Genomic DNA, 14,111 nt, shown 5'->3' on the forward strand with positions numbered 1-14,111 from the left:
TACTACAGAGCTATAGCAACAAAACCAATGTGATATTGGTACCAAAACAGACATGAAGATCAATGGAATACAACAGAAGACACAGAGTCAAACCCACAGGAATACAGTCATCTGATACTCACGAAAAGTCCCAAAAACATATTGGAGAAATTACAGCCTTCATAGCAAATGGCACTGGGAAAACTGGATATCCATATGTAGAATAATGAAACTAGATTCCTGTCTTTCTTCTTGCACAAAGTCAACTTAAAGAGAATCAGAAACCTAGGAATTAGATTGGAAACTTTGTAATTGCATACAACACACCAACATACTGGCTCAGGCAACAACTTTCTTAACAAGACCCATAAAGTTAAAGAAAAAACCAAGAATCAATAACTGAAACAGCACCAAAATTTAAGAGCTTCTGCACAGCAAAGGAAACAAGAGAATGAAGAGAGAGCCTACAGAATAGAAGAAAATCTTTACCAGCTATTCCTCTGGTGGATTAATGTGCAGAATACATAAAGACTTCAAAAATCTTAACACACACACACACACACACAAACACACACAATTCCACAAATAATCCAATCAATAAATAGGCAAAGAATTAAGCATATTTTCCAATAGAAATACAAATGACCAAAAATATATGAAAAAATATTCAACATCCCTAGTAATCAGAGAAATGCAAATCAAAGCTACATTCAGATTTTATCTCACTGCAGTTACAATGGCAGCAATAATAAATGTTGGCAAGAATGTGGGGAACAAGGTACACTCATGCATTTTTGGGATTACAAATAAGCACATCTTCTCTGGAAAGGAATATGGAGTTTCCTCAAAAGATTAGGAATGGAATCCCCATATGATCCAGCTATCCCACTCCTCAGTATTTATCCAAAAGATATAAATTCAGCATACTATAGCAATACAGTCACATCAATGTTTATAGTAGTGTAATTTGCAATAGTCATGTTATAGATTCTGCCCAGGTGGCAGTCATCAGATAAAGAAAATGTGGTAAGTATGCACAATGGAGTTGTACTTAGCTATAAAGAAGAACGAAGCTTTGACATATTTATACAAACATGGAGCACATCTTATTCCAATCAGGATTCAGTTTTGTGCTTGTAGGTGATGTGGATAGTCATTGTGTGTATTCATGTATGAACACAGGAAAGTTCAAGGAGCTTCATTCCACTGTCTTTCCCCTTTACTGTCCCCTATTCCTTCCCTTTATTCCCTTTAATCTTCCGAATTTCTTTTCTTCCCATTCCTGAGACGTCTGAAACCATGAGCCCCTAAATAAACTTTTCCTCCTCTAAAATAGTCCTTGTAGGGTCTTTTAGTCACAGGAGTGAAAAAACTGACTGAAACAAAGCTGGACTCAGAAAGTCAGGGCTTGAATATTTCCCTCCTATGTGGAAGTTAGAGCAAAATAAGGAAAAATGCAGTGGGGAGAGTCCATGAATATTTGGGAGATCAGTGGAGTAGAGGAAGAGGATTGAGGGTGAGGCAGGAGGGATGGGAGAAGAGGAACTGTAAATGAAATTGACCAAATTGTACTATGTACACATATGAGTATGTCACAGTTAATTTCACCTTTATATATGTCAGTAAAGCACCAATTAAAAACAAACAGAAAACCAGTAGAGTGTGGGAAAGGGAACTGGGGGAAGGAGTTGGAAGAAAATGGAAAGCAGTGGGAACAGAAATGGAGCAAATGATATCCATTCATGCATGACTATGTCAAAATGAACCCACTATTATCTATAACTCTACTGTGCTAATAAAAACATAAAAAGTATCATAAAATAAAATCATTTTAAAATTCCCTTGACGAGCACTGGTACCCCTGGATCTAATTGATCTGCTGCTCCCTTGTCATATGGAGGACTTTGGAATCCCCTGGAGGCTCAGTCTCTGGGACTCAGATTCTGTCTCCCTGGAAAACCTCGACAGCCATCTTTCTGAGGTCTAGCGTGGTCTCTGGGAACCTACCAGGGAGCATGCACCAGACCCACTTATGCCTAGAAATTGCTGATTTGGTTTCTTTGTAGTCTCTAGGAATCTTCCCCACTCTTGACCTTAAAAGTGCTCCCTGCCTCCTAGCTCTACCCGCTCTTTTTCTTTTTTGGTTCTAGGGATGGAACCCACAGGCACTTTACCACGGAACCACATCCCCAGCCCTTTTTATTTTTTTATTTTGAGACTGGGTCTTACTAGGTTGCTGAGGATAGTTTTGAACTTGTGATCATCCTGCCCCAGCTCCCAAGCCACTGGGATTAGAGGCCTGTGCCAGCAGGCCAGGAACCCTTCCCTTTTCACAGTTCACTTCATTCCATAGTCTGAAGGGCTGAGATGGAGGAACAAGGCTACTTGGGAGGAAACCCAGGCAAACACTGCTCGCCTCCACCACATCGTCCCCTCTCCTCTTCATCTCTCATCCATTCACTCTTCCTGTGTCTCTGTTTTAGACTAAAGGTATAGAATATTCCTTTTCAACTTGTTTTTAATTTTCATATATTTATTTTACATGTTATACTATTTTACTTCTACTACAATATAAGTAAATGATTCACAATTACAAATCAAAGTCATAAAAGTGGTGAAGAAAAGAGTAGTCTATGTAACGCGTCCTGGCGTCTTGTCGTCTCTCCACAAGTGACATCACTCAAACATCATCTGTTTTCTAAAATGTAATCACATTGAGGGTTTTATTTGCCCTGGTTCTAATCAAAGAATTCAATGCACAGGCAATGAGGGAAATCTTTTTTTTTTTTTTTTTTTTAATCTTTTAAGAAGTCTGAAAGCATCCTTGGGCTAGTGGAGGATACTGTCTTTTTTAAAACCATGTTCAACGTCAAGGACACTGCCTTCCAAGGGTCACTTGGAGTCAAGCAACCACAATGACATCAGGCACTAAAGAAGGCAGGTTGTCACTTCTTGCCTCCGCCTAACACGCCCTATGACCTGCAAAGGGTTTCATGCATCTTCTTACCCCTGTCTTCCTCTTAGGGACCATCATCCCTGCCCACTGTTACTGTTACTGAGATCAAGACAATACTTTCTTTATCACCCTCCTGAGGGCCTCTTTGATCTCCTTGTTCCTCAGACTGTAGATCAGAGGGTTCAGCATGGGGATGAGGATAACACAGAAGACGGACAGCACCTTGTCCTGCTCTGTGGTGTGGCTGGAGCTGTGATGGGCGTACACAGAGAGGGCTGTGCCGTAGAAGAGCGTCACCGTTACCAGGTGGGAGGTGCAGGTGTTGAGGGCCTTGGCACAGCCTTGGAGTGAGGAGATTTTCAGGACGGAGGCAGCAATGAAGCCATAGAACAGGATAAGAAGGAAAGAGCCAAACCCAACAAAAGCAGCTGCCAGAAAGAGAATCAGTTGGCTAATAAAAGGATCAGAGCAAGACAAGGTCATAATCTGAGGAATGTCACAGAAGAAATGTCGAATAATATTTGGCCCACAGTAGTAGAGGTGAAAGCAAAGGGGGGTTTGAACTAAGCTGCTGAGGAAACCACTGCCACAGACCCCAGCCACCATCCTCTGACACAGGCCATGTGGCTGAGTACTGCAAAGGGCTACCAATGGCGACATATCTGTCATAGGCCATGGCGGCCAAGAGCCAGCACTCAGCCACAGCCATCCAGGCCACCACAAGGTACTGAGAGGCACAGGCCAGGAGGGAAATTGTTTTTTCATCTTTCAAGAAGTCTGAGAGCATCCTTGGATAGTAGAGTATCAGATGTCTATAAATGTCAGGATCCTGAGATGAAGTCCATAGTCTGTTCAGGTGGGAGTGCCTCCTGACAAGGATGATATGACCCGGGTGACTGGTCTGCAACACAAGACAAATATCCTAAAACTTGGAGAGAGGATGAACTGCAGTTCTTCACCATCTGAGAGTGCCCAGAGGAGCTACCAGTCCATAGAGGTGTGCTCTCCATCACTTTCTGTAGATCTACTTGATGATATCTGCTGAGCAAAAGGTGAAAAAGATATGATTATATTCCCTAAACAGGAAAAGACAAAGTTTCAGATATATATATATATATATATATATATATATATATATTTACATTTTTTTAATTGTAAACAAATGGGATACATGTTGTTTCTCTGTACATGGAGTCAAGGCATACCATTTGTGTAATCACAAATTTACATAGGGTAATGTTGTTTGATTCATTCTGTTTTTTTTCCTTCCCCCAACCCCTCCCACCCCTCTTTTCCCTCTATACAGTCCTTCCTTCCTCCATTCTTGCCACCCTCCTTAACCCCAAACCTAAACCTAACCTTAACACTAACGCTAACCCCTCCCTCCCCCCATTATATGTCATCATCCGCTAATCAGTGAGATCATTCCTCCTTTAGTTATTTGAGATTGGCTTATCTCACTTAGCATGATATTCTCCAGTTTCATCCATTTGTCTATGATAATTTTATCATTATTTATGGCGGAGTAATATTCCATTATGTATATGTATGCCACAGTTTCTTTATCCATTCATCAACTGAAGGGCATCTAGGTTGGTTCCACAATCTGACTATGGTGAATTGAGCAGCTATGAACATTGATGAGGCTGTATCTCTGTAGTATGCTGATTTTAAGTCCTTTGGGTATAGGCCAAGGAGTGGGATAGCTGGGTCAATGGTGGTTCCATTCCAAACTTTCTGAGGAATCTCCATACTGCTTTCCAGAGTGGCTGCACCAATTTGCAACTCCACCAGCAATGTATGAGTGTACCTTTCTCCCCACATCCTCGCCAACACCTATTGTTGCTTGTGTTCTTGATAATCACCATTCTAACTGGGGTGAGATGAAATCTTAGGGTAGTTTTGATTTGCATTTCTCTTATTACTAGAGATGTTGAACATTTCTTCATATATCTGTTGATTGCCTGTACATCTTATTTTTTTATTTATTTATTTTAATTAAAAATCATAAATTTACATAGGGTAATGTTGTTTGATTCATTCTGTTATTTTTTCCCTTCCCCCCACTCCTCCCAACCCTCTTTTCCCTCTATATAGTCCTTCCTTCCTCCATTCTTACCACCCTCCTTATCCCTAACCCTAAACCTAACCCTAACCCTAACACTAAACCCTCCTACCCCCGCCCCTTATATGTCCTTATCAGCGAGATCATTCGTCCTTTAGTTTTTTGAGATTGGCTTATCTCACTTAGCATGATATCCTGTACATCTTCTTCTGTGAAGTGTCTATTCATTTCCTTAGCCCATTTGTTGATTGGATTATTTGTATTCTTGGTGTAGAGGTTTTTGAGTTCTTTATAGATTCTGGAAATTAGCGCTCTATCTGAAGTATGAGTGGTAAAGATATTCTCCCACTCTGTAGGCTCTCTCTTCACATTACTGATAGTTTCATTTGCTGACAGAAAGCTTTTTAGTTTGAATCTATCCCAGGTATTTATTCTGCTTTTATTTCTTGTGCTATGGGAGTCCTGTTAAAGAAGTCTGATCCTAAGCCAACAAGTTGAAGGTTTGGACCTACTTTTTCTTCTATAAGATGCAGGGTCCCTGGTCTGATTCCGAGGTCCTTGATCCATTTTGAGTTGAGTTTTGTGCAGGGTGAGAGATAGGGGGTTAATTTCATTCTGTTGCATATGGTTTTCCAGTTTTCCCAGCACCATTTGTTGAAGAGGCTACCTTTTCTCCATTGCATATTTTTGGCACCTTTGTCTAGTATGAGAAAATTGTGTTTATTTGGGTTTGTGTCCATGTCCTCTATTCTGTACCATTGATCTACTTGTCTATTTTGGTACCAATACCATGCCGTTTTTGTTACTATTGCTTTGTAATAGAGTTGAAGATCTGGTATTGCGATACCCCCTGCTTCGCTCTTTCTACTGAGGATTGCTTTAGCTATTCTGGGTTTCTTATTCTTCCAGATGAATTTCATAATTGCTTGCTCTATTTCTGTAAGGTACATCATTGGGATTTTAATTGGAATTGCATTGAATCTGTATAGCACTTTTGGTAGTATGGCCATTTTGACAATATTAATTGTTCCTATCCATGAACATGGGAGATCTTTCCATCTTCTAAGGTTTTCTTTAATTTCTTTCTTTAGTGTTGTGTAGTTCTCATTGTAGAGGTCTTTCACCTCTTTTTGAGATTGATTCCCAAGTATTTTATTTTTTTGATGCTATTGTGAATGGGGTAGTTTTCCTAATTTCTCTTCTGAAGATTCATCACTTATGTATAAAAATGCATTGGATTTATGAGCATTGATCTTGTAACCTGCTACTTTACTGAATTCACATATGAGTTCTAAGAGTTTTCTGGTGGAATTTCCAGGTTCATCTAAATATATAATCATGTCATCAGTGAACAGGGATAGTTTGAGTTCTTCTTTTCCAATTCGTTTCCCTTTAATTTCTTTGGTTTGTCTAATTGCTCTGGCCAGAGTCTCAAGAACGATGTTGAATAGAAGTGGTGAAAGAGGGCATCCCTGCCTTGTTCCAGTTTTTAGGGGGAATGCTTTCAGTTTTTCACCATTTAGAATGATATTGGCCATGGGCTTAGCATAGATGGCCTTCACAATGTTAAGGAATGTTCCCACTACCCCGATTTTTTCTATTGTTTTGAGCATGAAGGGATGCTGTATTTTATCAAATGCTTTTTCTGCATCTATTGAAATAATCATGTGATTCTTAACTTTTAGTCTGTTGATATGGTGAATGACATTTATTGATTTCCAGATGTTGAACCACCCTTGCATCCCTGGGATAAAACCCACTTGATCATGGTGCACTATCTTTGAAATATATTTTTGTATGCGATTTGCTAAAATCTTGTTGAGAATTTTTGCGTCAATGTTCATTAAGGATATTGGTCTGAAATTTTCTTTCCTCAATGTGTCTCTGTCTGGTTTAGGTATCAGGGTGATATTGGCTTCATAGAATGATTTTAGGAAGGTTCCCTCCTCTTCTATTTCATGGAATACTTTGAGAAGTATTGTAATGAGCTCTTCTTTAAAGGTTTTGTAGAACTCGGCTGAGAACCCATCTGGTCCCGGACTTTTCTTGTTGGTAGGCTTTTGATGACCTCTTCTATTTCATTGCTTGAAATTGATTTATTTAAGTTGTGCATGTCCTCCTCTTTCAGTTTAGGTAATTCATATGTCTCTAGAAACTTGTTGATGTCTTCGAGGTTTTCTGTTTTGTTGGAGTATAGATTTTCAAAATAGCTTCTAATTATGTTTTGCATTTCACTCATGTCTGTTGTGATATTTCCTTGTTCATTCCAAATTTTAGTAATTTGAGTTTTCTCTCTCTCTTTGTTAGTGTGGCTAAGGGTTTATCAATTTTGTTTATTTTTTCAAAGAACCAACTATTTATTTTATTTTTCTGATTGTTTCTTTTGTTTCAGTTGCGTTGATTTCGGCTCTGATTTTAACTATTTCCTGTCTTCTACTACTTTTGGTGTTAGTCTGCTCTTCTTTTTCTAGGGCTTTGAGCTGTAGTGTTATGTCGTTTATTTGTTGATTTCTACTTCTTTTGTTGAATGCGCCCCATGAAATAAATCTTCCGCTAGGTACTGCTTTCATAGTGTCCCAGAGGTTTTGATATGATGTGTCTTTGTTCTCATTTACTTGTAAGGATGTTTTAATTTCCCTCCTGATGTCTTCTGTTATCCATTCATCATATAATAGTGTATTATTTAATCTCAAGTATTGGAGAAGTTTCTGTTTTTTATTCTGTCATTTATTTCTAATTTCAATCCATTATGATCTGATAGAGTACAAGGCAGTATCTCTATCTTCTTGTATTTGCTAACAGTAGCTTTGTGGCATAAAACATGGTCTATTTTAGAGAAGAATCCATGTGCTGCTGAGAAGAAAGTGTATTCATTCTTTGTTGGATGGTATATTCTATATATGTCGGTTAAGTCTAAATTGTTGATTGTGTTATTGAGATCTATGGTTTCTTTATTCAATTTTTGTTTGGAAGATCTGTCCAGTGGTGAGAGAGGTGTGTTAAAATCACCTAGTATTATTGTGTTGTGGCCTATTTGATTTCTGGAATTGAGAAGGATTTGTTTGACGTACATGGATGAGCCAATGTTTGGGGCATAGATATTTATGATTGTTATGTCTTGCTGATTTATGCTTCCCTTAAGCAGTATGTAATGTCCTTCTTTATCCCTTCTGTTAGTTTTGGCTTGAAGTCCACATTATCTGAAATGAGGATGGATACTCCACCTTTTTTGCTGTGTCTGTGTGCATGGTATGTTTTTTCCCATCCTTTCACCTTTAGTCTGTGGGTATCTCTTTCTATGAGATGAGTCTCTTGCAGGCAGCATATTGTTGGATTTTTCTTTTTAATCCAATCTGCCAGTCTATGTCTTTTGATTGATGAGTTCAGGCCATTAACATTAGGGGTTATTATTGTGATATGATTTGTATTCCCAATCATTTGACTCACTTTTGTTTTTTGACATGATTTGGTTTCTCCTTTATTTGGCTATTCCCTTAGGCTTGTTCCTCCCATTGCTGATTTGCATCGTTGTTTTTCATCTCTTCCTCATGGAATATTTTGCTGAGAATGTTTTGTAATGCTGGCTTTCTTTTTGTAAATTCCTTTAGCTTTTTTTTTTTTTTATCATGGAAGGATCTTATTTCATCGTCAAATCTGAAAGTAAGTTTTGCTGGGTATAAAATTCTTGGTTGGCATCCATTTTCTTTCAGGGCTTGGTAGATGTTGTTCCAGGCCCTTCTAGCTTTTAGGGTCTGGATTGAAAAATCTGCTGATATTCTTATTGGTTTCCCCCTGAATGTAATTTGATTCTTTTCTTTCACGGCCTTTAAAATTCTGTCTTTATTTTGTATGTTAGGTATTTTCATAATAATGTGCCTTGGTGTGGGTCTATTGTAATTTTGTATATTTGGAGTCCTATAAGCCTCTTGTACTTGGTTTTCCATTTCATTCTTCAGATTTGGGAAATTTTCTGATATTATTTCATTGAATATATTGTTCATTCCTTTGGTTTGTTTCTCTGTGCCTTCCTCAATCCCGATAATTCTTAAATTTAGCCTTTTCATGATATCCCATAATTCTTGTAGATTTTGTTCATGATTTCTTACCATCTTCTCTGTTTGTTCAACTTTGTTTTCAAGGTTAAATATTGTGTCTTCAATGTCTGAGGTTCTGTCTTCCAGGTGTTCTATCCTATTGGTTATGCTTTCTATGGAGTTTTTAACTTGGTTTGGTTTATTGTTTCCTTCATTTGAAGGATTTCTGTTTGCTTTTTTTAAGGATCTCTAACTCTTTATTGTAATGATCTCTTGCTTCCCGTATTTGCTCTTTTAACTGTTGATTGGTGCGATCATTTAATACCTGCATTTGGTCTTTCATCTCCTCCTTCAATGCCTGCATTTGTTCTTTCATCTCCTCGTTTGCTTCCCTGATTGTTTTAATTATGTACATTCTGAACTCCCTTTCTGACATTTCTTCTGTTGTGCTGCCATTGGGTTTTATTGATATAGTATCTAGGTTTGTTTGGGACATTTTCTTCCCATGTTTTCTCATATTGGTCAAATATCAGTGGGACTCTGAGATATTGCAGATTTCCTCTTTTGGCTTATAGTGTCCCTTAGATTTCCAGTGTATCACCTCCCAGCCTTCAGTAGCCTGAAATCTTGGAAGAACTTGAAAATGCAGTGTTTCCGAAGAAACACTGCCCCAGGCTGCCCCAACCTGCTACTGGTTCCAGGGCTTGGAGCTGGCTGTGTGTGGAAAAGCTCTCACTGGGCTGTCTGCTCTGAGAAGCTGGCCTTGGAAGGAGCCTGCCGCCATAGGGAGCAGGGCTGCTTGGACAATTCTCTGGCTGCCCTGCCCTAGTCCATGAAGCTGCGGGCCAGAGCTCACCACTGGCTCCAGGACTTGGAGCTGGTTCTGTGCAGAAAGGCTTTCACTGGGGGGCCTGCTCCAAGAAGCTGGCCATGGAAGGAGCCCACCACCAGAGGGAGCAGGGCTGCCTGGGGAAGACTCTAGCTGCCCTGCCCTGCTCTGAGAAGCCGCCCCTGTCCCGGCCTGCCACCCTGGCCGAGCTTCACCTGGTGGGGGAGACTCACCCCGTGGCTCTGTGTTAGTCCGAGTCTCTCAATGCCTCCCCTTCTTGAATCCTGGGTGCTGGAGTGACAGGAGATGCGGTCACCCTCTAGTCCGCCATCTTGGATTGCACAGAGGTATTTTTGATGGGCTTTATATATAACCTGGAATCATCAATGTTGACTTGGTTTGAGCCTTTCAATCACCAACCTGAAAAATCTCATTCTGTCTTTGGGACAAGAAACATTAAATGGGCATCATTAGTGTGAAATCTGTTAAATTGTATGAACATTATACCATCTCTTGACAGGTTCTGCAAGTATATGAGACTCTGGAGATATGTTAAATTAATGAAATACTGTTATCTCTCCGCATGGCAATGCAAGGTGATTCTGCTCAGGATGGCTGGAGAAGCTTGAGCAATCATGCTGGGCCTCACATGCACATTTAGGATGGTAGAATAGGTTCTCTTTAGACTCTCTTGAAAGCTAACATTCTGTGAATCTATACTCAGGGAATATTGATGATTCTGAACCAGTCTTTCTGCTTTCAAAGATCTGGAGCTCTATCCCAATGACAGGACTAAATGATGGGTTGGAACTCACCACGAAGCAGCTTGGATATGGATGTGATGGGACAAACACAGTGACTCTAGGGATGCCTCTGTCATGTTAGATAAGAGATAAAGGAAGGAGTCACTGTGTGCCCTTCCTGCAGGTATATATCTGTTTTTCCTCAAACCAGCGATATTTGTGAGATAGATTGCTTAGATTAATGCTTATTGATTGTGTTTGGGTCAGTTACACTTTAAAAATCTTTTGGGAACTCTTGACCCCCTACCCAACCAACTGCAACCACTTACCAATGTTGTCCAACATTTTACCAAATTCTCTATTGAGTGCAAGACTATCCTGGAGTTCATGTTAAAGACTTCTCCTACAAGGGTCATGATTTGAAGTCATGTAAAGGTTAGGATGTTTAGGCAATTACATGGGGATTTGGAAACTGAGGCAGGATTTGGGGGAGTTCTTTTCTCTTTTCCCCATTGAGACCAGTTCAGGAAAGCAAATCACTAGGTGTTCAGACCAAGTGGAAAATAACCAAACAAGCATTCACGCCTCAAGCATTGTGTACTGACACCAAGATGTGACAGCTGTCATAGTCTCTAGGTAGGTCTCATGTAATGTTCTGTCTACTAACCACAGCATTAGTATTCTGAAAATTGCTTCTGCATTTCTGTTATGTGTCTCTGGAACCCCCACATAGGTATTTGTTGGATCTTCTTTATCTTCCACATCACTGAAAAATCTATCGTTTTTATTTTTCTGCTGTGTTCTGCCTACTTTTTATAGACATCTCTTTCAGTAAATTAATTCGATCGTAAAAAGTAATGTTAATTGTCTGACTCTTTAACTCTTCCTTTGAGTTTCAAATTTCACTCATAAGGTTGTGTTTCTCTTCTAGAGGTTTCATTTTGTTCTTTTTCTATATAGTCAATTTTGACAGTCTTCTGTTCTTTCACCTCACTTTCAATAGCACCCTTTCTTTAAACATATAAATATATTTACTGAAGTTATTAATATCTAATAATTTAAATAGCTAGTTTTGCAAGTCTAATTCTGTCATTAATGTTATTGCTGCTTCTTGATCAGGTGCCCTGTTTACATGTGTGTTGAGTGATTTTGATCATAAGATTCCCAGAAACTTTATCTTTAGGACTTATGGAGATTTGGCTTTAAAACGTGTTCCAAGAATTCTCTGCATTATTTCTGTTAGGTACCTTGGGGCAATACAAACGCACATTCCCTTTAAGTAGAAATTATGACTTGGGTTTTTTTTCAGAGCTACAATAGTGAGAACATATAGATTATATATGTAAATCAGTAAATGTTAGGGGTTAAGAATAATTAGGGATACAATGTGTGTGGTTGTGTATGCCTATAATCCCACTAACTCAGGAGACTGAGGCAGGAGGACCACAAATTTGAGGCCAGGCTCAGCAATTCAGCAAGGTCCTAAGCAAGGACCTAGAAGGAAGCAAACGCCATTATCCTCTGTACGTGTATGACTACACAAACAGTGTGACTCTACTTTATGAACAACCAGAGAAAAGAAAGTTGTACCCCATTTATGTACAATGAATCAGAATTTTAAAAAAATAAAAGAAAAAAGAAAAAAAATTATCAGTTAGATTCTGTCTCAAAAAATATAAAAGGTTGGGAATGGGCTCAGTGGTACAGCAGCCTTGGGTTCAATCCCCAGTACCTAATAATAATAATGATAACGATGATAATGGATTTTTTTAAACTTCTCTGTCTCCCAACGAGGCTGAGAATCATGCATATCGCTGTGTCCTCTTTCCCATGTTGTCCCCTAAGGTTGTCAGGAATAGCTGTTTCAATGTCATGGTGTTGTCCTTCTTCCAGCGTCACATACTTTTTCTTCTATTCCTCAACTTTATCCCATCAGAATTCAGGCCTTAGGCCTCAGGATTTACTAAATCCCTCCTGGGAAACTGAAATTCAGTCCCCTACCCTCTTAAGTCTGTGCTTTCTTGTCATCTCTCTGCACTTAGGGATTTATAAGCTTTTTCACTAAGTCATAAAAAATATGTTTTATATTTCTTCTAGCATTTTAGTGGTTTCTGGAATGTACAGCCCACCATATTAAAGAAACTTGTCTATACATAATGGGGGGAGGCAAGAATGGAGGAAGGACGGATTGTATAGAGGAAAATGAGGAGTGGGGAGAGGGTGAGAGGAAGGAAAGATAATAGGAGACAAACATCATTATCCTCTGTACGTGTATGACTACACAAACGGTGTGACTCTACTTCATGAACAACCAGAGAAACTAAAGTCATACCCCATTTATGGACAATGAATCAGAATTAAAAGAAAAAAGAAAGAAATATTTTATGAAAGCTTTAGTTATTCCAGCTTTTATAGAACCAAGCTTTACAAAAACTCTGCACTCTTTTGTTTTATATTTGCATCCCCCCTGCTTCTCTCCCTCTCTCTCTCTCTCTCTCCCTCTCTCTCCTCTCTCTCTCTCTCTCTCTCTCTCTCTCTCTCTCTCTCTCTCTCTCTCTCCCTATCTCTCTCTCTCTCTCTCACTGTTCTGGAGCTGAGGCATCCTTCTTCCACTCCCTTTGGACCTCAGAACTCTAGGTTCTTTGACCTTTGAATGCCAGGACTTGCACCAGCAGCTCTTCAGTTTATAGGGCTTCAGACCTCAGACTGAGAGTTACACCATTGGCTTCCCTGATTCTGTGCCTTTGCACTTGAGCACCCATGCTACCAGCTTCCTGGTTCTGCAGCTTTCAGATGGCATATCAAGCAACTTCTCAGCCTCCATAATCAGTTGAGGCAACTGGTGAATCCCCTCCCATATACAGATGGATCTCTCTATATGTATATCTTGTTGTTCAGTCTCTGAAGAATCCTAATACATCAAGCACGGAAAGACACCATACATTCTGGAAAGACACCATTCCTAGCACTTGGGATCTTATATTTGCCCAGTCTTTTTATTCTCAATTTTTTAATGGATGTTTTGTAGAACTGGGGATTGAATTCTTCATTATAGAATTTTGGATTTATCAAGAAATGTGGTACAAAAAGATTCCTGACAACTTGAAGATGGGGCGGTTTCCATTCAAGTTATCATTTTCTGATATGCAGGAAGAGTCTTCAAATTATTCTCACCTGAAAGTGTGTCTAGATATTTTTGTACATTAGTAGTGAACAATCAAAAAAGAAATTATGAAAAAAATTCCATTCACAATAGCATCAAAAGCATATCTATGGGTACATTTAACAAAGGAAATAAAAGATCTGTATATTGAAAACTACAAAACATTTATGAAAGAAATTGATGGTAGCACAAATTTATGGAAAGGTTTTCCCTATTCATGAATTAGGAGGATTAATATTGTGAAAATGTTCATCCTTTCCAGACTCAATTAAATTCTTATCAAAATTCCATGTCATTCTTCCTACAAATAGAAAAATAACCCTCAAATTCAGAATACTCCAA

The 14,111-nt window shown here is 39.1% G+C and overlaps 1 pseudogene across 1 annotated transcript; it reads right to left on the bottom strand.

Annotated features, from left to right (window-relative positions):
- Window positions 1-3,040: 3,040 nt before the first annotated feature.
- On the bottom strand, window positions 3,041-3,945 carry LOC306638387 (olfactory receptor 5A1-like; annotated as a pseudogene). Its single transcript has 2 exons — window positions 3,895-3,945; window positions 3,041-3,836 (listed from the first exon to the last, which is right to left on the bottom strand). The product of its transcript is annotated as an olfactory receptor 5A1-like (transcript).
- Window positions 3,946-14,111: the final 10,166 nt, after the last annotated feature.

Source organism: Sciurus vulgaris (genome assembly GCF_902686455.1).
Source record: "Sciurus vulgaris genome assembly, chromosome: 11".
In the NCBI taxonomy this organism is placed as follows: Eukaryota; Metazoa; Chordata; class Mammalia; order Rodentia; family Sciuridae; genus Sciurus; species Sciurus vulgaris.